The sequence below is a fragment of the Anser cygnoides genome, chromosome 18 (assembly GCF_040182565.1).
Source record: "Anser cygnoides isolate HZ-2024a breed goose chromosome 18, Taihu_goose_T2T_genome, whole genome shotgun sequence".
In the NCBI taxonomy this organism is placed as follows: Eukaryota; Metazoa; Chordata; class Aves; order Anseriformes; family Anatidae; genus Anser; species Anser cygnoides.
Genome location: NC_089890.1, coordinates 6713172 through 6732314, shown reverse-complemented (window position 1 = coordinate 6732314; position 19143 = coordinate 6713172). Strand labels below are relative to the sequence as shown.

The 19143-nt window shown below is 54.0% G+C and overlaps 1 long non-coding RNA gene across 4 annotated transcripts; it reads right to left on the bottom strand.

Annotated features, from left to right (window-relative positions):
- Positions 1–2062: 2062 nt before the first annotated feature.
- Positions 2063–18422, bottom strand: LOC106041501 (uncharacterized). Of its 4 annotated transcripts, none has more exons than XR_010825764.1 (5): positions 18121–18422; positions 13277–13399; positions 10851–10981; positions 9852–9897; positions 2063–9061 (listed from the first exon to the last, which is right to left on the bottom strand). It is a non-coding gene; the product is annotated as an uncharacterized lncRNA (long non-coding RNA). The 4 variants fall into 4 exon arrangements; XR_010825765.1 differs by having other exon boundaries at positions 2063–6853; positions 7264–9897; positions 18121–18247; XR_010825763.1 differs by having other exon boundaries at positions 2063–9897; positions 18121–18420.
- Positions 18423–19143: the final 721 nt, after the last annotated feature.

Genomic DNA, 19143 nt, shown 5'->3' with positions numbered 1-19143 from the left:
CAAACCATCCTGTGGCCCCCGCAGCCCTTGGCAGAGGGAGCAGCTCTGCCCCCGAAGGGTTAAGGCAGGAGCCACGCAGGGTGACAGAGTAACAAATTTCACTTTGCTCCTATTTGTAGTTAAAAAAAGCACTAATTCAGCCTAAATCTGCCTGAAAGAGCCTTAAGTGGTAATACGCCGATAAGACGACTTTATTTGGCTTAGCGTTTAGGAAGTTTTATGTGTGTAAATGGGTGAGGATATTGCAGGGGCTCGTTTGCTCTCTGCCTCTCTTGCTTTTAACGCGGGGAGCCGCCTGCTTTGCCTTCTGCTCTGCTGCTGGCAGTGCTTATAGGACACTGTGACACTTCCCCCAAGCACGGGCACGAGTGTTTTGTGCTCTCAGCAGTGGTTGTGGCTCGGCACAGGAGCAGCACCTTGCTGGTGACCCCCGGCAGCCCCACAGCTGAGGACGTCTCCAACTCCTGGTGCAGCCCCATGCAGGCTTGGAGCCACCTCTGAGCCTCCGTGGGTTTTTTGGCTGTTGGATCCCAACCTGAGGGAATCGGGGCTGGTTGTGGACCTGAGGATGAGGCGCAGCCTTGCAGTGGTTCAGGATGGACAAAGCTGTGAGTGGTGAGGGTGCTCCCCAAAACTGCCCCAGTAAGGTGCCCAGGTGTCCCCCAGCAGTCCCAGGGCACAGACCCCAGTCCCCACAGCCCGTCATGGCACCAAAAGCCCCAAACCACGTGGGCCGGTGGGGCTGGGGCGGGGGTTTCATCCAGCTCCAGACTCACACATCCCCCTTGCTCCAAGCCCCCGGGCACCGGTGCCTCCCCAGCCTGGCTGCACCACTTCTGAGCCACCTCCCCACTCCAGAGCCCCAGGTTCTGTGCAAAGCCACCTCTTGCAGATGGAAATTTCTCTTTCCAATTCCTTCTTCTGCTTATGGGGACGTGGGGTGACTTCCCCATAGTTAATAAGGCTTATGGATGTGTTCCTGCCAAAGGTTAGCGTGGCTGTGAAGAGCCCGATCATCAGGAGCCGGCTGCAGGAGCACAAACACAGCCGAGCGGTGACACTGGGCGAATTTCGGAAAGGTCAGGTATCATCTAAATGAGAGGAGATGAGAAACTTCAGCCAAATGCTTCTTAGACCTGCCTGAGCACAGGGCTTGGGGGGTGCTCAGATGGGCTCCATTATCTTTTGCCTGTCAGTGCCTGGGGTTCATTTTTGCCCTCTCGATACCAACGTGGGATTTAGCGCACACACCGCTGGTCTCGGTCTCTGCCAACACAAATTGGTGTCGATGGGGCTCGTTCAGGAGCGAACAGAAGCAATGACTTGCAGTTAACCAGCATCACTTAAATCAGTGCAAAGTGGTTAAACTGGCGTAAATTGGCTGCTGGAGGCTTTTTTGTTGCCTCTCTTAGTGCTACCCAGCACTACGTGGTGGGCATCCGGCACGGGGATGCTTTGGGGATTTCTGCTTCGGTAAGAAGAGCAGAAACACTTTGGGAAGAAGCTGAAATTTTTCATTCTGGGACATTCAAAATAGGATATTTCTCTCTGGGGCACTCAGGCAGCTCCCCTGGTACCACTTTTAAGTGAATTGTTTTGACTTCTTTTTTAATGGAAGTTTTTTTTTTTTTAATAAAAATTGACTGATTTTAAAGAAATAGGAAGGTAAATGAGCCCTAAAATGATGTCTATTGGTGGCAAAAAAAAAGAAAAAAAAACCACACACAACCTTTCCCACTGATCTGTAGCAACAGTTTTTATAGTTTTCCCTTTCACATACTCTCCAGTCCTTGGGAAAAATTGCTTTTTTTTGAGTAGACACCAGTCAAATGAAGCAGCTCAGCTGAGCCTGCCTTGCTCCTCTAGCTGGGCACCACCTGCGGGATGCCAACAGGGTCATGAGCTGGGGGCTCACTGAAACAGAAGAAATGCAAAACAGCAGAGAGAGGAGAGCTTCGTGCCTGCCCCAACCAATCTCTGACAGCCCAGGAGGAATTGGGATGATTTCAGTTTGGTTTTCGCATTATTCCTATTCCATTTAGCTAAATAAATAGAGGCTGGGTTTAAGCTAATTTAATCATGTGCGTGCAGCCAACTTGCACAGTCGGAAGCAGATCATAATTTTTATTGAACTGGTGCAGTCTGAGTTTCTGGAGGAACGGTCTGCCGCGAGACGCATTGTCAGAAGGCTTCCTGCCCTTTTCAACAGGGATGGTAACGAACGGCTTAATAGGCAGAAATAAGAAACACACGCAAAAAAAGAAGAAGAAGAAAGGTAGTAATGTGGCTTGTTTTCAAGGAGACACCCGGAGTTACAGTACAGTTGCTTTTGTCCTGTGCTGGCCATTAGGAGACTTGCTGGGTCTGAATGCATCTGGCGTTTAATGGGATTTGTCCATAAAGGATCACAGTACAACAGCAGCTAGTTATTTAAATGGCAATAACGTGAAAACAGGTATTCACTAAATATTTGAGATTCGGTGGAGAGTCTCCTTGGCTTATAACCAAGCCGAATCCAGATGGGCTGGGGACACCTGTCCAGTTGCCTACCCTCAGCGATGCCCACCCTGCTCAGAGCGACATGCCACTTTTACCACTTGCAGCAGCGACCAACTGCCTTTACTTTCAGAACTGCCCTGCTCGTAGGAGATGCAGAACCACCCCTGAAAGCCACCCAGAAGCAGGGACGTAGCAGGGACACGAGATCTGCCCTGCGGCGCGGGGCAGGAGCTGTACAGAGCCACTGGTGTGGGCTGCGATAATCCGGCGGTGGCAGCTTGATTCCTTGCCATGCCGTTACTCACGTTTGTTTACTGCAGGAAATTCATCTTTTCAGCTCATGCTGGGGATTAATTAATGGTTATGGCTTCTGTGACCCTGTGATTAACTCATTTTCACATAATTGCTTGAAGACAAAACGATGTATTAGTAGCTTTCCTCCCTCCCCATCCCCGCTTGCCATGGCCTCGGGAGGGACCCAGCAGTCAATAAGAATTTGGTTTTTCTTCCATTTTTTTTTGCCTTTCCCTGCTTTTATTTTGCACATCCCTTATAGATCCAGAAGAAGAAAGTCAGTGAGAACTGGGGTTGAGAGCATGTCCCAGCAGAACCCCGTTGACTTTTGGGCTCCATGACAAATACCGACAAAATTTCGAAGGTTTGCCATCTGGAGGTCATCTCGGAAGGGCTTGGCTTTGCCCTAAGACTGCTGCAACCTGGAGCAAACCTCTGCAGCCTCCTGATGCGAAGGGATCTGGTGGTCCCCCCGGCTTGTTGGCCTCCAAGACAGATTGCCCAGAGAAGGATGAGGATGAGCATTCCTCCTTCACCACCAGGCAGCACCTTGGCCATGCAGGGCTGGGGTGGGGAAGGCTGGCTGTGCAAGAGAAGGCAAGACAGGGATGCAGAGGTCGGCAGGATTCATCCCACTCTGCGCTGGCTTCCTGACCCCTGAGACTCCTTCCTGAAAGGAGGAAATCAGGGCAGCCCCAGCAGCAATCCCCGTACCCATCCCGCACAACTTATGAAGACTCACCTTACCAGGGATAATCGGGATGGAAAGCGAGGCTGGAGATCCGCCACAACCCCGCCTGGGGCCAAGCCACCTTGCCCCTGGGTCAGGTTGGTTCTCAGCATCACAAGGGGTGCTGAGCATTGCTCCTTGCCTAACCCGATCTCCTGCTGGGCAGGCACCTCGCCTGGAACCGCTCCCTCCCCTACAATCGGAAATCACCGTGGTAGAGCACAAGGCTGACACAAATTACAAGCACTCAGCAGGCAGCCAGCAGCTCCGCTGGGCTTCTCTCTTCCCACGCCCTTCATCTATTTATTTTTTTTTTCAGAGAGTCCTCAAGCAACGCAAGCCCTCCTTTCAAAGCTGGGAAACTCGAAACGGGGACACCAGGAGTTGCCCCTGCTCGTCCCCAAGTGCTCTGCTCCGTCCAGTGTGGGACAGCTGGGGCAGGACAGGGGACAGAGACATTTTGTCCATGGGGATGGGATGGAGGCATCCATCCAACGTAGACATGGAGAATGTGGCCATGGGGACCACGGTGCTGGGCCCAGGTTATTGTACCAGGGAGGTGCAGGGCTTGGCAGACTGCAGGGAAGGACCCCAAAGTGAGGTCCTGCCTTGGGGCCCACCTTCAAGTAGGGAAATGAGATTAAATGAGCTAGAGAGACTTATCTCCTTCCTCTGATGGAAGAGAGGGACGCTGGAAGGATGGTTTCCATCACACACCCATCCTGCGTGGGCCCAGCAGGAGTGAGAATAAAGTTTAAATCAAGCAATTATTTCCTTAATTTCTCTTCAGCTTCAAATGGCTTGAATTGCCAGAGGGTTTTTTGGTTTTGGTGGTTGTTTTTTTTTTTTTTTTCTTTTCCTTTTTCATCCTATTCTTCCTCTCCCTCTTTACTGGTTCTAATTGTGTCATTAGTAATTAATGACTTTGGAGGGAGACATTTTCTTTTTAATTAAATGAAGAAAAGAGGAAAGCTGCGGCGACGCACACAGTGTTCCACCTCTTGGCACGGGCAGGGCTTTCCTGAAGCAGTTTTTTCTCCATTCCGTCAGGTGGGGAAGGGGCTGGGACCAGCCCGGGGCCATTTTCTGTGCCAGCACAACCCGCGTTGGAGAGGTCGTCCTCATCCAGGCGGGCAGCTCTGCTGTGCTGTGGTTGAAGTGAGCTGGGGGTAAATTCAGCTCCAAGAGGGACGCACTCTGAGAGCGAATTCACGCCGAAACCACAGGCTGGGTGGTGCAAAACCTGCTCCCGACGCGGTTCATCCTCCAAGGAGACCTCAGAGAAGACTTCAGGCTCTCTTGGTCCCTCCGAACTGACAAGCTTTGTGGAAGCTCATCCCACTGCTGCCCTGGAAGATGAAGCAATAGCAAAGCGAATACTGGACGCCAGCGATACTCCGATGTCCCCGCTGCTGGTTTGGGAACCCTCTCCCAGAGACGTCCCTGCCTCGGGGACCAGAGCATCACTTGCCGGTGCATTTCCAGCAGGATCAACCCCTCGGCGTCCCAGCCCCTGCTCCGTGCTGCAGCAGGGATCCTCTCTGCTTCCCAGCACCGGGAAGGATGCTCAGGGAGAAGCACGTCCCAAAAGGCAATTACTCCTCCTGACGATGCTCGCTGCTCTGTCCAAGCCGAAGCGGCGCTCCATTTGTCATCGTTTGTGAGAGCAGCAAGGGGGGAGGCCACCACCGAACGCGGACTGATTGCTTGGATGCTGGCCGGGCTGGGCAGGCAGCCTGGGCTCTGGGAAACGGCAAATTATTCCTGCACAGGGGAGTCGTGCACCGGGATCCCGGCCACCCACCTCCGCCTCCAGCCACTCCTGAGCCACTGGGAGGACTGGGCTACTCCCAGGGCTGCCTGGAGGAGCACTGGGGGACACGGGGCAGGTTTTGGGGGAGGACAACAGACAAACACCTTCACTGCAGCTCTGGTAATGCTTCCCAATTTACTTTCATTAAAAGCAGTGAAGGAGCACCTGGGATTTGGGAGAATAAAAGGAGGAAGCCCCCAGTCTGCAGATGTGGCTCTGTGCAGGACACGGCGAGGTGCAGCGGGAAGGAGAGGAATTGGCCCCCAGTTAGCAGCTGATGTCCAGGCAACAGCTCTGGGGGCTCCTGCAAGCAGCTTGGAGCAGGCACCTGCCCAACAGTCAGAGGGATTAAGGGAAAAACGTAAAAAGAACCTTCAAAACCTAGCAAAAAGTTCAGTCCCACGCCAGGAAAACCCAAAGGAAGGAGCACAAAAGAGTGCAGGGCATTTTCTAGGGCCATTACCCGAGGTTCACAGCCCCTCTCAGCAGCGCCGTGCAGCTCCGGCTGCCTTCTTGGAAAAGCTCCACGGCAAGAAAGGAGGGCAGTGAGAAGGAAAATGTCAGTGGGTAACGGGGACAGAGAGCATGTTTTGTCAGGGAGCAGAGGTTGGAGATGTTGTTGGTACCAGCAGGGAGCTCACAGAGCTGGCGTGGACCATGGGTACTGCACCAGCCTCTGAGCTCAGAGGGGAGCAGCGCTGAATTTTCGCCTTTCCTGCTGGTTATAGGCTAGAAGGAGAGCTTTGGGGGTTACAAGGCGATTTCCTGTGGGTTAGGGCTGGGAGAAGGGATGAGGAGCCCAGTGGTGAGGGACCAAGAGGCACAGCGGTGAGGAGGAGGAGGCCAGGCTGGAGGTGGCTTCGGGCAGCCTGATCTAGCAGGAGGCATCCCTGCGCTTGGAAATAGATGTCCTTTAAGGTCCCTTCCAACGCAAGCCATTTGGTGATCCTAAGAGGAGCCTGGGGTGGTGGAGAACAAGTTTCGTGCCCTTGCTGGCATTATCTTGTGGCCCCAGGCCACACCTCGCTGGCTCCTCTTTGGGACCACCAGATTTTCTCCTCCCTCTCACCCCCCTCCACTTCTCCTGCCTCTTTTGCCCCGTTTTCAGTTCTGCGAGTGGCTGGGATCCTTGCATTAGCTGCAGCTTGGAGAAAGTAATCAAGCTATTTCTAGGCAGAGAACTAATTTAATGCATGGATGACTTTAGCTCAAAAGAAGAAATAAGGACAATCAGGCATCCTAAGGGAGCAGAATAATAGGGTAATTTGCACAAGATGAGGAGTAAGGGGGAAAAAAAAAAGGACCGCTACTTCTTTTGAATAATCTTCTTTATAAATCTTTTTTCCCCTTTTTGCTAGTCACCAGTGGTGGATTTCCAGGGCTCAGCACCAGCAGTGACGTGATTTGGTGCTTCCATGGCGCGAGACTTCCAAGCGCCTGCAAGGAAGGAAGGGAAGGGAAGGCAGGGAACGGTCCAAACGCTTCCTTCTGGTGGTGAAACTGATGTTTGGAGCTGTCTGATGAGGTGGGAAAACAAACAAACATCAGTGTGAAAATCAGTTGGAGGTGAAAAAACGAAGCTTTCCCCTCCAAAGGTGTGGAAACAGGGAGGGTCCCACTTTACCAAAGGGCTCTGTGACATATTTTCCCCTTCCCTTTACAAGAAAAATGTGACTTAAAGCAACATTTTCTCGTGGGAAGTTTCCGTTTTGAGGAATCTCATCACCGCATTCCCCTGCCCTCCTGAATCCCTGCCTGGCTCCAGCCACATTGCACTGATGATGTGGGGGGGGGGCGAAACAACCACAAACACAAGTAGGTCAGAGCACCATTTGTCAGCTCTTTTGCACCGGGTGGAGTGAGTGGAGCCAGCAGCTTAATGGATGGAGCTCACTTGTGAAATTACCCGGCACAGAAACATGTGTACCTGCAGGGCACGGAGCCTTGGTCACACAGAGGGGAGCTGTGATCCCGTCACCAGCGAGGAACCGCAGAGCAGAGCCTGCTTCTCTCCTCCTGTTTTCCTCCCCGGGGCGAGCTCTCAGGGTATATTCTCAGACACACTTTCCCGGGAGCCGACCGAATCTTCCAAGCCTCCGCTGGAGGCCGACTGCCAGCCCAGGGATGCTCTCCCTAGGTCCAGGCCACCTCTATTCAGCCAGGAGAAATGCGTCGGGGGCTGATACTTTGTTAGTTAGGTAATTTCTTGGCCTTTTACTAAATGAAATTGGATGGGGGAAGGAGTGCATATGGGGGAGCAGCTTTACTCTGTGCAAAGAAAAAGCCTCCGTAAATCATCTCCCGCAACGTGCCGTCCTTATAAACCTCTCCCCGGTGCTGGCAAAAGCTCCCGAGGCGGCACGTGGCTCATGGTGATGATAAATAAATCCCTTGGTGTTCCCAGGAGATTGGGGTCTCCTCCTCCCCCCGGTGAAGCCCCCACTAAGGGCTGTCCCCAGCTCAGGGCAGCGATCCCAGCCCGGCTCCGGTCTGCGGCTCTGGGGTCCCACACCCGATGTGAGGAGCACCTGCAGAGCCCGAGGACGGGGAACTGGCGGTGCTGGGGGCTCATCGTGGCTGCACGAGGGTGCTGAGGTGAGCAGAGCACCAAAAACTCTGGGTCTGGGCGGGCTGGACAAAAGCCCCATGGACGGCAAGGGAGAGCGCTGGGAACGAAACGTAGCATCTTATTAGTAAAGGCCATCTGAGCCTCTAATTAAAATTTGCCTAATGACCTGGCTCCTTCGTCATTTTCACTATCAGAGACATTAATTTAAAGTGACGGGTGCTTAGGCAAAGACAAAATTAATTTCTCCTTTTAAAAAAAATTAAAGGGGCAGAGCCCGTGTTCGGTGACGTCCCGCAGGAGGAGCTGCTGCGAGCTCGTCCTGGTGAGGATGGGAGGAGGGAGAGGAAGGAGCCGCGCATCGCAGATGTTCTTCACCCTTCATCCCCATCCAAAAGGGGCCCAGATGGTGGGACAACACTTCCACAGGCTTTGGTGAGGCTGTAGGTGCACTATCCGGGAACGGGATGTCCTGCGGCATGCACAGACCCCAGTGATCAAGTCTGAGTAGTCCTTAAAGGGGAAAAAAGTCCCCCAGCCCTACTCGTACTGTCCAACTGCAGACAGGAAAGGATATTTTCCAGCTGTATTTTTTCATGCAAGTTCTTCGCAAAGCAAAGCCACTGCCCCATCCCAGAGCCAGCTGCCCCCCTCTCCTCTTTACCACTGGTCTCCATGACTCCATTTGAAATGCTCACAGTACCCAACAAATTCCACCTCCACCCCTCAGGTCATCCAGGGCCTCCTACAGCTTGACCTAAACAGGGCAGAGGAATAAATCCAGAACGCAACATCCCATCTCGCAGCAGTCCCCATTGACTGTCCCCAGGCTGAGGTCCCCAGGGAGGTGGACGCCACGTGTCCCCATGTCCTCGCACCACCAGCCCCGTCCGTGCCCACCCGTGCCCATCTGCAGGTCCATCTGCCACCACGGTGCATGCAACAAAGGTCTCTGAAGATCTCGTCCCTTGGTTGCATCCCTGCCTGTACCTGGACAGCGGTGCTGAGCTGCTCCCCGTCCGCCTCCTGCCCCTCGCAGCTGGGGATTCTCACACCGCAATATTCCTCTTCGTTAAAGCAGAGGCTCTGGTGGATTTAGCGTTCGGCGTCTGTAGTCCATGCCTCATCATTCATGCCACATTGATTCTCAATTCCAGCCCTGTAGGTTATTTAATTGGGCAGATATCCCTTCAATTTTCTCCTCCAGCGATATTATTGATGGCTGAAGTCTATCCATTTCTTTGCACAGGGCTCCGAAAGGAGCCTGTTAACAATTATAACAATAGTCAAACACTTTGCTTTCAATTGTACTTCACAGCCCCAAATCTCAAACAATCCATTAAGCCCATCTTGGAAGCATTCATTGGCCTGGGTCCGGCCCCGAGATGGCTGGCACAGCCCTTCTGGCTGCAGCCATCACTGCTCCCTCTCCGTTCCCCTTGGCCACGTGCGTGCAGAGCCAGCCAGGACCCCGTGGAAACGTCCCAGCAGGAGCTGGCAGCATGGACATTGTCCGATAGGACAAGTGCACACATAAATCACAACATTGATGCTGCAACTACTGGGCCATGGCCAGAGGCAGTGAAGGGAAGCAGGAACATGTCCCAGATGAAGGCAGCAGGGACGCGGGATGCTCTGCCTGCCTACTGCCTTCCCCTCCAGCTCCTCTCAGACTGACGGAGTGTGGCATAGGAAGAATTTTTCCTGAGCATCCTCTACCCCCAGGCTGTGGCAATCCTCTGGGGTGGGACAAAGCTAGGCTCAAATCCCCCCAAATTCCCAGCCCCCTCCTGCTCCTGGATGGAGACAGATTCAGGCTTATGGGTAGGAGAAGCTTCTACCAGGAGAAAGTGCTGCTGCTGGAGCAACTCTGCTCCCCCCCCCCAGCTTCCCACAGAACGACCCCGAACCCAAAGTGGGGGGGCAAACATTTCATTTCAAGCCCTAACCTTTTTCCTTAATTTTTGATGGACGCGGTCTTGACCTTTACGCTATCTGAAAAAGAATGTTTTACTGCTGCATAAAAGCTGAAATTATGTGAATTAATTAAATCTAAATATTATATTGGATATTTGATGCATGGGGAGGAATAGCTGGGAACACTTCGGCCATGCCACTGCTGACACTTGAGTCCCCCTCCCAGGTGCAGGTCTCCCACCCAGTAGCTCCGGGTAGGACCTTTGTCTCCAAAACCCTGGAGACATCAACGTCTGAGATGGAGATCCTGGAAGACCCCAGCAAATGTGGTCACCGGGTGCAATTCCCCGTTTCATTCATGCTTTTGCTTCTTCTCTCTGCAGTTCCCTGCGGAGATCAGAAGCTCCATGGCTCCCGGCCCTCCTGCACTGTGCTTGCACCCGGGCTCCACGCACAAACCCAACAGCAAAAACGCACAGAGCTGCTGAGAACACTCCTTGCTCTGCAGCTAATTACTGTGGGGCCGCTGGCCGCGCATCATCTCGATAATTACCCGCAGGTCACAGCAGTGCCTCTCGCCATATGAAAGCCGCACCAGTAATTTCGTGTTTCAAATCAACTCCAGGAGCACCCGGCGAGTCGCGCAGCGTAGGAGAAGAGAGCGCAATACGTATAATTAAACACAGTGGGGATGGCTTAATGAGTGCCGAGAGGAGCTGAGCAGAGGTGGCCGGCCCATTCGGCCACCCCGAAGGGTTCCCTTTTCCCGTGGGGCTTTAAGGAGTGAATGAGGGTTTTTTTTTGGGTGCAGCACCGAGGAGAAAGCTGCCACCACTTGCACGCCAGGGGGACTAATGGAGGTGATGCTCCTAATTGCCAGCATCTTTGGGGACACATCCGAGACCAAGTGCTGATGAATAAATACAGCATCATCGCCCTCACGCTGCGTCCGTCCCTGCAAGAGGTCCCCAAAGCCGAGGACATCAGCGAGGAGGAGGAGGAGGAGGAAGGGGAGCAGTGACTGCAGTCACCTCGAGGTGGCTCAGGACGGAGGTGTTTGTGCAGGGACCGCAGCGGGAGAAGCTCGTACGCCATCTGCTCCTGTGTGCCCTGCATCCAGCGAGCCAGCATGCTGCTCTTTCCGATGTGCTAAAAATACTCCCTTAAAAAAAATAAAAAAAAGAACAAAAAAGGAGACAGGAAAATGAGAAGAGTATAAACAAAGCCTCCATGGAGACCAGAGACCTCCCCGAGCACTTCCCACCGCATCAACCCCCCTTTTCTCATTTGCTCCCTCTCTGTCTCATGTTTTAGGGCAGAAATGTGCTATTTGTGGTCTGCTACAGCTCTGGGAGCAGTGCACACACACACAGCCTGTCTGCACTGTTATTTATGGAGCATTCAGGGATGGGAATTTATCTGTAGATGGGACCTCCCCACGGAGGGATAGGTTCAGCAGCAAGCCCAGCCCCACCGTGGGAGCTCAGCCCATGGCCTCCTCCATCCCCTCCTGGTCCCTGCCTCCCCCTGGTATCCTCCAACAAGCCTCCACCTTCCGGCAGCGGTCCCAAAACCAGAATGATTTATCCTCAAGTGCCACCAAAGGTCCCTGCTGGTGGGGAAGCCGATCACGCCCCGCTCGGAGGAGGCACAGAACAGCTCCGAGCTGTGGCAATTCCCCTTCCTTCGGCTGGGAGCAGGGAGGGAGATAGGAAAGGGAAGGGGAAAGAAGAAAAAAAGCTCTTTCTGGGGAAATTAAATTGGACTTCAGATTTACAGGGTCTTCATTTTGTTCTGGTGATAATGAATTAAGCTCTTGCTGGCAGTTATATTGCTGCAGAAATAAGTACCGGTTAAAAGCACTTTTGGAAACTATGACTTTCATTTTAAAGCTGCCACAATTTACATTTAATCCATTCATTAATTCATTTATTTATGCTGCTCAGGTACCAACCCCACGTCTCTTTGCTTCCCCAGGATTCACCGTTCTCAACCACGGCCACGCAGACTCGAGGCAGGGGCAGGACACACTTCCCTGTGGGTGTCTGGGCTCAGGCCCACACCTTGCCCCCGGGAGACCTCACGTGGGAGGTCTTGGCAAACCCTCCCCTTCCTGGGGCTGACGACAGCCCTGCCCACGGCAGGGGGCTGGAACTAGATGGTCTGTGAGGTCCCTTCCACCCAAACCCTTCCATGAGTCTACGACATGCAGAAGATGCATGGTGGGCTCAGTGCCCCAACAGCCCCACAGAAACCCCCCCGTCTATGAGGTCTCCTAGTGTCACCTTGGCTCACAAGTTCCAGAAAATGGATTTTTGCCTTTGCACGGCAGGAGGACAGCCACAGTGACCACGTACTCATGGTCTGACACGGAGCCAGCCCGTGCCAGGGATGTGCATCCATGGCCATGGAGCACATGGGGCTGGGGGATCTAGACCAGAGTTCCCGTTAGTTATGGAGCCAGGCAGCCAAACTCCAACCGCCCTCGGGGACAGACATGTCTATGAAGCCTTGAGAACTGCCCATGGGCAGTGTCCCCCTGGGGGTGGCTGTTCCCTCGGCCCCGTTCCTTGGAAGGACCGAGCACTGAATGGGAACCAAGAGCTGGAGGCGACCGGCCCCTTACCTGATTAACCAGGGAGGTGGGAAACGCTGGGGCTTGCAATAATTTTACCTCTGCTAGGTGTCCCCAGCTTGCATGACTGAGTACAGCCCCCACCGCCCTTCTCACGCTCACCTCCTCACCTTGCACAGCCCCTCACTGCCCAGCTGCTTGGCATCTTCCTCCAGCCGAGCTCCTCTGATAAAGGTTTCTGCTCCACACCACGTGTGCATGGAGGGTCGTGCTGGCCAAGTCAGGCTTTCAGGACCATAACCAGACCCTTTTATCACCGAGAAAATGTACCACCTCGCCTTGCAAAGGCGGAGCAGGGAGACCTGGACTGCAGCAGCACATTGCAAGGATTTTCTCCCAGCCTGGGAGCTCATGGACCTGCTGCTGGGGAACGGGTCTCACCCCTGGGTCTCACTAGATGGACAAAGCCAGCAGCAGCGTGCTCAGAGCTTGGTGAAGGGCACATCGCCAGCTGCCAGCACTTGTGGTCCAGGGCTCTGCAAAACGGCCTCGGGATGGGGTTTTGCACCCAGAGCTTTGGGGAGGTTTATATTTATTCATAAGCATCTCTTATCTCACTGCAGCTGCTGATGCCTACATGCATAGCGGCTCTGTAATTCCTCCTTTGTCTGAGAGCAACCCGGCCAGCACACTCCATCGCTGCAGAACCTGCCCATGGCGAAGGACGCAGAGGAGACAAAGAGCAGACTGGCTCAGAAATGTGCCCACAGAGCCGCTTCCTGAGGCTGCAGGTCCAGTAAATCCCTCGTCCCCTACGGCACAGGCAAGAAGCACTTCTGCAAGACGTGAGCTCAGCTCCAAGGACACTTGGGGCTGCAGTACCTGGTCTATTTTGGCAGTCCTGGTCCCACCTGGCACGGCTTTGTGGCTGTCTGCTCCTCGGCAAGGAGCTCGCTGCAGTCGTCGGCTCCATCGGAGCCACCAGCGATGGGATCCCGAGTGCTCCTGTAATTTATATGGCAGTTTTCATTACTTCCCTTCTCCGAAGACTTGTTCAATAAATTACCAGTTTATGAATTCCAAAGTGCTCTGCGCGGCCCTGAACAAAAGGGAAGGGGAAAAAAATAGCGCCCAGCCCAGCTCTAATGGCAGAGCTTTTCATCCTGGAAAGAAAGCTATTACTGCAATGATGTCCCCTTTCCCCCAAGTGGATAACTCTGCTTTCATGAGCTGGAGGGTAACACCACCCTCTCTGTCACTGAGCACCCAGAAGTACCCATGGTCACCACATGGGAGCCTCTCAGTGCCCAAAAACCACACGGACATTGCACAGGGACTTTCCTCAAAGAGCTGAGCCACCCGAGAGACATGGAAGGGGGAAGGAAGGTCTTCAGAACTGGTTAAGCAGGGAGAAAAAATCCTCTTTCTTGGCACTTTGGTCAAGCCATAAAGCTTCGGACCTCCCCTGGGCTGGATTTCCCTTATCAATGTTATTATTGACCATCGCCGTATCCTCCCTCCAGCTGTCAGTACAGAGGGTGTCCCTCCTATCAGCCCCCGTGGTGCAGGGTTTGGGACCCTTAAACCACAGCATCTGAGAAGGGGAGGTGGGAGCAGGGAGAGGAGATGAAGAAGCAGGGACTGGTGCACTCATCAAAGACCACAAATGGCCAGAGAGGAACAGCGACGGGGTGGGAAAGCTGCTGGCTGGCAGAGAGGGAGGCTGGCAGGGCGGAGATGTTTTGCTGGAGGTGCTAAGATGTGACTTCGGCTGCTCTGCTCTTTTTTATCTTCCAGCCCTGATCCTTCCCCACGTCCAGGGGCAATGCCCGGCTGGGCTCAGGCACAGCAGCATGGGCGGGAAGCTCCATGGGTGGACACCACTGATGCTGCCTCCCGTGAGCATCTCCCCCATGCACGGTGGAAAGGAGAGGGGAGGAAAGGAGGGTGAGAGCTGGGCACTACAGCCCCTGCAGCGCTGCCTCCAGAGCCTTTCCTCTCTGCAGGGCAGCAAACATGGGGGAAAAAATCAATCGATAACCACCACCCACTGTGTCTCCATCTGTCATTGATTTATGGCCCTGCTGAAAAGCCTTGTTGTCCACAATTATTGGGCAGTCAGCTCCTATTTGCCATGATTTCATCAGCCCTCCTTTCCGCCCAGCCTCCCCAGCAGACCGCATCCCGCAACGCTGCAGGGGCTCCCGGCGTGTTTGGTGGCTGGTCCCAGCCATGCCCAGACCCATGGTGGGATGCGATAAGGCTCAGGTGGGACTCTCTGAGGGCCTTGGATGGCAGCAGGGATGTGGGCATCTCAACGAGCAGCACGGGGGGAAAGAGCAGTCAGGTGGACTGCAGGTAAAGCCAACCAGAAAATTACATTTTGCCCTGAGCGGCTGAAAATTCAGCTTTATCTCATGAGAAACCAAAAGCCGAGCACACGAAGATTTCCTTTCTAGCCTTCCTGAAAACCTTCCCAGCTCGATTTTGCTCTTTTGGCCATTTCTACCGTATGTCATTCTGACCCGGGAGGTTAAATTGATCCAGTCAACCAAACCTGGTGAGAGCAGGAGGCTGCTGGAGGAGCTCCCTCAGACACGTGTTTCATTATATCAGCGCTTTCTTGGGGGAAGAAAGGTTGCGTCGGGAAATAATCGAGTGTCCTGAGCATCAGCAAAGTACCTGCATCTGCAAAGTCCAAACCTCGTCCACCCGTGCTGGAGCTGGGGCAGCTCTGTCGGATCGAGGAGCGCTGCCTGATTCCAGCCCCGTGTCCAGGAGGTGCCCGCTGGCCTCCTGCCCACCCCTGGGGACACCCAGGGGGTAAGGGAAGACCCCAAATGGGTATGAGAAGGGGAGAAGATGGTCACCAGGCTGGGGATGTTACCAGGCTTCCTCCTTGTAGGAAACACTGGGAATAAGAGGACCGAGCTGTAATACCTTCATGGGGGGTATGTCCCCTTGAGGAGATGGAGCAGCAATCTCTTTTAGGGCACTTCTGTCATGTGGACATAATGCTGGGGAGCCTGGAAGGCAAATGCTGCTGGCAGCAGACCGCCAGACAAAGCTGGATGTGAAAGCTGGCAGGTTTATGCTCACCTGAAGCTGTGAGACAATGACAAGGCTTAGTTTCGGTAAGAAATGGAGATATTATGGAAGCTCTGATTGCAGAAATCCGCCCCAAATTGAATACTTTGACCTAAATCAACTCGTGGGTAAGTGAATGAACAAATGAAAATAAGCCTGCGACTCCAGGATCCTCATTTCGAGCAAAGCGCACATGGAGAAACAAAGGAATTGGTTAGGGAAGTCAGCACAGACACAAATACGCAGGACATCTGGAATGGCATCGGGTCAAAAGGCGTTAGAGCTGCAAGAAATCCTGAGCGGGAGGAGGAGAAACTGAAAATAAAGGCTTGTGGAGAGGAGCCTGCAAGGTAACGGGCTGAGCAGTCACTTGAAGGAAGGTGTTACGAAGAAGCAGAGACCCTGCCCAGGTTGCAAGGTGCAAGTCCCAGAATTAAGGTTGTGGAGGTCACAAAGTTCCCAACAAAGTGGAAATTGCACCAAGGCAGGCAGAGGGAGAACTAACTTACATGAAGTAAGGGATTGAAACCAATAGCTAGTTACAGAGCCCCAGCACCTTTCTGGCTTCAAGACAGAAAGAACAAGGGTTGTTATTTGAGGAGAATAGGGAAAAGATTAAAGCATAACTCAGGGCACAGCCCAGCACTGCCTGACCTCAGTTTTCAACCAGGGTGAGGTTGCCAGTGGAGGTAAGAGCCGTCTGAGGACGTGGAACGGGGCAGCAGGAGCCAGGAGCCAGCGATTCCCCGGGGTGGGGAAGGACAGGTACAAGGGAGAGTGTCTCTGCTCGCAATTATTTTTATTACATCAAGACAAAGTATTATTGGTTTGGAGTACAGCACATGTGGGGGCTGTATTTAAACAGGAGATACAAACCCATTAATCTGATCTCGTAGAGGATGAGGTTTCACGGCAGATTCAGACGGCAGGGCTAATTGAAAGTAAGTAAATAACTGCACAAGGGTTTAACGAGGGGAGATCATGCCAGACTAAGTGGATTACCACAGCCCCTTTGTCTGCAGGATCAACTGCTCGCATCCACCCCGACAGCACTGAGGGACCTGGAGCTGGAGGCTACAGGAACATACAGAAGAAACGTGGCACGGGCTACGGCAGAAAAGGCAGAGAGGCAGAAAGGGCAAGGCAAAAAAGATGAGAAGCTGCAGCACCTCGATGTCAGACGCGTCTCAAAGATGCTTTCAGAACATCTGCAGACGGGAACCACCCCATGACCACAGCGGCACCAGAAGACAACTGCCTCCACACAAAAAGCCTCCATTTATTTGATCACTAAAACGAGATTCTCTTAATCTGCCTGAGGCATACAGCGCGGCCGAGCCCGCTGAGCGCTTTTAACACAGCCCTCGTCCCCCAGGTGAGATCGGCTGTGAAATAGTTAGATGGGATATTGCACTGCCAGACTCGAGTACCCGAGAAGTGGACTGAAATTGTAGCATACCGGCGCGAGGTGCAAGGCCAGGTACTTAGATTTAAAATATTCTTCCCTGCATTTTTGCCAGTCCCTCAGAAAGAGGGCTGGATTGATGAAAGGAGGATTACGAGACAACGGCACCATATGGCTGTGAATGAGACTAATGCAGCCTCATCCACAGAGGGGAGAAGCACATCCCACATGTAGGATAAGGATTAATGCTGCTATACGGAGCAGACAACCTGGGATCCAGTCATCTGCGTTCAGGAGAGGAGGGAGCCTGTGCTGGCAAAGCAAAAGCCAGGAGGGAATATCACTGCCAGCTATAAATACATCAGGGTCTAAATACACAGAAGGGAGAAAAGCTGTTGAAGCCAGGAGACAATGTTGGCACGGGGACAAATGGGCAGAAGCTGGCTGTGAAGAAGTATTGGAGGAAACGTCCTGCTGCTCCCAGGGCCCAGCTTTGGCATCACGATCCCAGACTTACCTGTGGAGCCGGCCCAGGAAGGCGGCTGGGAGGTGCCGTGTGTGGGACAGCAAAGGATCATAAAAGGGTGACCTGGGCTCCCAGCCCAAGTCCAGCAGACAAGCTGCCGTGCACACTCATCCCTCCAGCCCCTAACGTTCCTAATGGGATCAGGAGGGTGAACCCAGCATTTCCTCAACCAGAAAGAGCAGGGACTGTTCTCAGAGCTGGGCGCTCCTGGCTCAGAGCACCAGCTCCTCCTTCCCCTCCTGCTCCCTCCTTGCAGCCTGTCTGGGACCTCCAATTTCCTTGCGCCCGCTCCAAGCAGACTCCCACGGGGCCCTGCACCAGAATGGATTTCACGGCCTAAAAAAGCTGTCTGTGGAGCAGCCAAAGCTGTCCCAAGCACCCAGAAATGCTGAGCAGCTTTGGATGCTGCTCCACGCCCCGTGCTAGCCAGCAGTGGAGGCTGCCAGGGAGCAGCAGAAGCAGGGTGCAGGCTGGCGAATGAGTCCGGGGGGTTCCTCCCCCACGTGGGCTCATCCTAGGAAGGTTTCCTGGCAGAGACCAGTGCCTGTTGTGCCTCCATCAGCCAGAGCAAGGGGACTCCAGGAATTATGAATGAGACACAGGCTGGTGTCAGGGGACGGGGAGAGCCTGAGGGATCCGTGCTCTGCAGAAATCGGGTACGGCTCTGCCCTGTGGGCTTGTCTTTTTCCTGTCTTAGCCTTTGCTTACCCCTTCTCCACGTTCAAAGGCACCAACAACGTTCAGTGAAGCTCTGAACTTTCAAGCTGGCTTTCTCCCACGGGTCTGATGGGCTGCCAAGGTCCCCTCACTCACCCACGTGCACCCACCCCCTGCCTCCCCACGGAGCACCCAGCTCCTGTCCCACTTTCGGCTGGAGGAGCTCCTGCGCCGCTTGCAGCCCTGTGCCTGCAGGCTCGCGCCGAGCTTTGGGGCAGGGGTGCAGCTTTGTGAAATTCAGCATCTGCCTGGCTCCCAGCCCGCCTCGGCAGCATCGCCATCGCCATGGAAACCCGGCGGGGGGAGACGGGTTGCTTGGCAACAACCCCCCCGGCTGGACCACGCCGCTGACCCCAGGTACAGCATCCTTGCAGGGGGCTTGGTGCTTGCAGCGATGCACCCCCGGGATGGGGATGCAGTGGGGAGGGTGGGAGAGCATCCCGGCCCTCGGGAAGGGGTGGTGTAAGGGGCAGCCATAGTGGCATCTCCGCAGGGATGCTCCAACCACCTGGGAGCATCCCTTCCTGGGCCTGGGAGCAGCTCCTGTGCTCCGTGGGGAGGGGTTTGCATCAATGCACAGCCAGGTCATAACTTCAACGCCCCCCTAAAATGACTCTGCTGATGCTCCAGGCTCTGCCTGCATCCTGGATGGCCAGAGACAAGGCATGCTTGGAAATCCTCGCTGAGCAAAAGGGTGTTTCATCAGCCCCAGCACTCCACGTGCACTGCCAGTCCTCGTGGTGGGGAGAACTGGAGCAACCCCAAATGCAGTGCTGCAGCACGGAGCAGGAGGAGAGGGGAAGCACCACGGACTTGGAACGGGAAAGGCTGCTTGGAACTGGATGCAGTGGGGGCATGAGCAGGAATGCTGCCTGTGTGACCCAGGGCATCCCAGCACTCCCAAATTCACACTTGCAGAGACCTCGGCTTTTGTTCCCCTTGTACCTTTTGCAGTGTGGACCGAGAGGTGATGGAAAAGCCACAGAGGCTGTTGTCTGCCACCTCCTTCCCTGA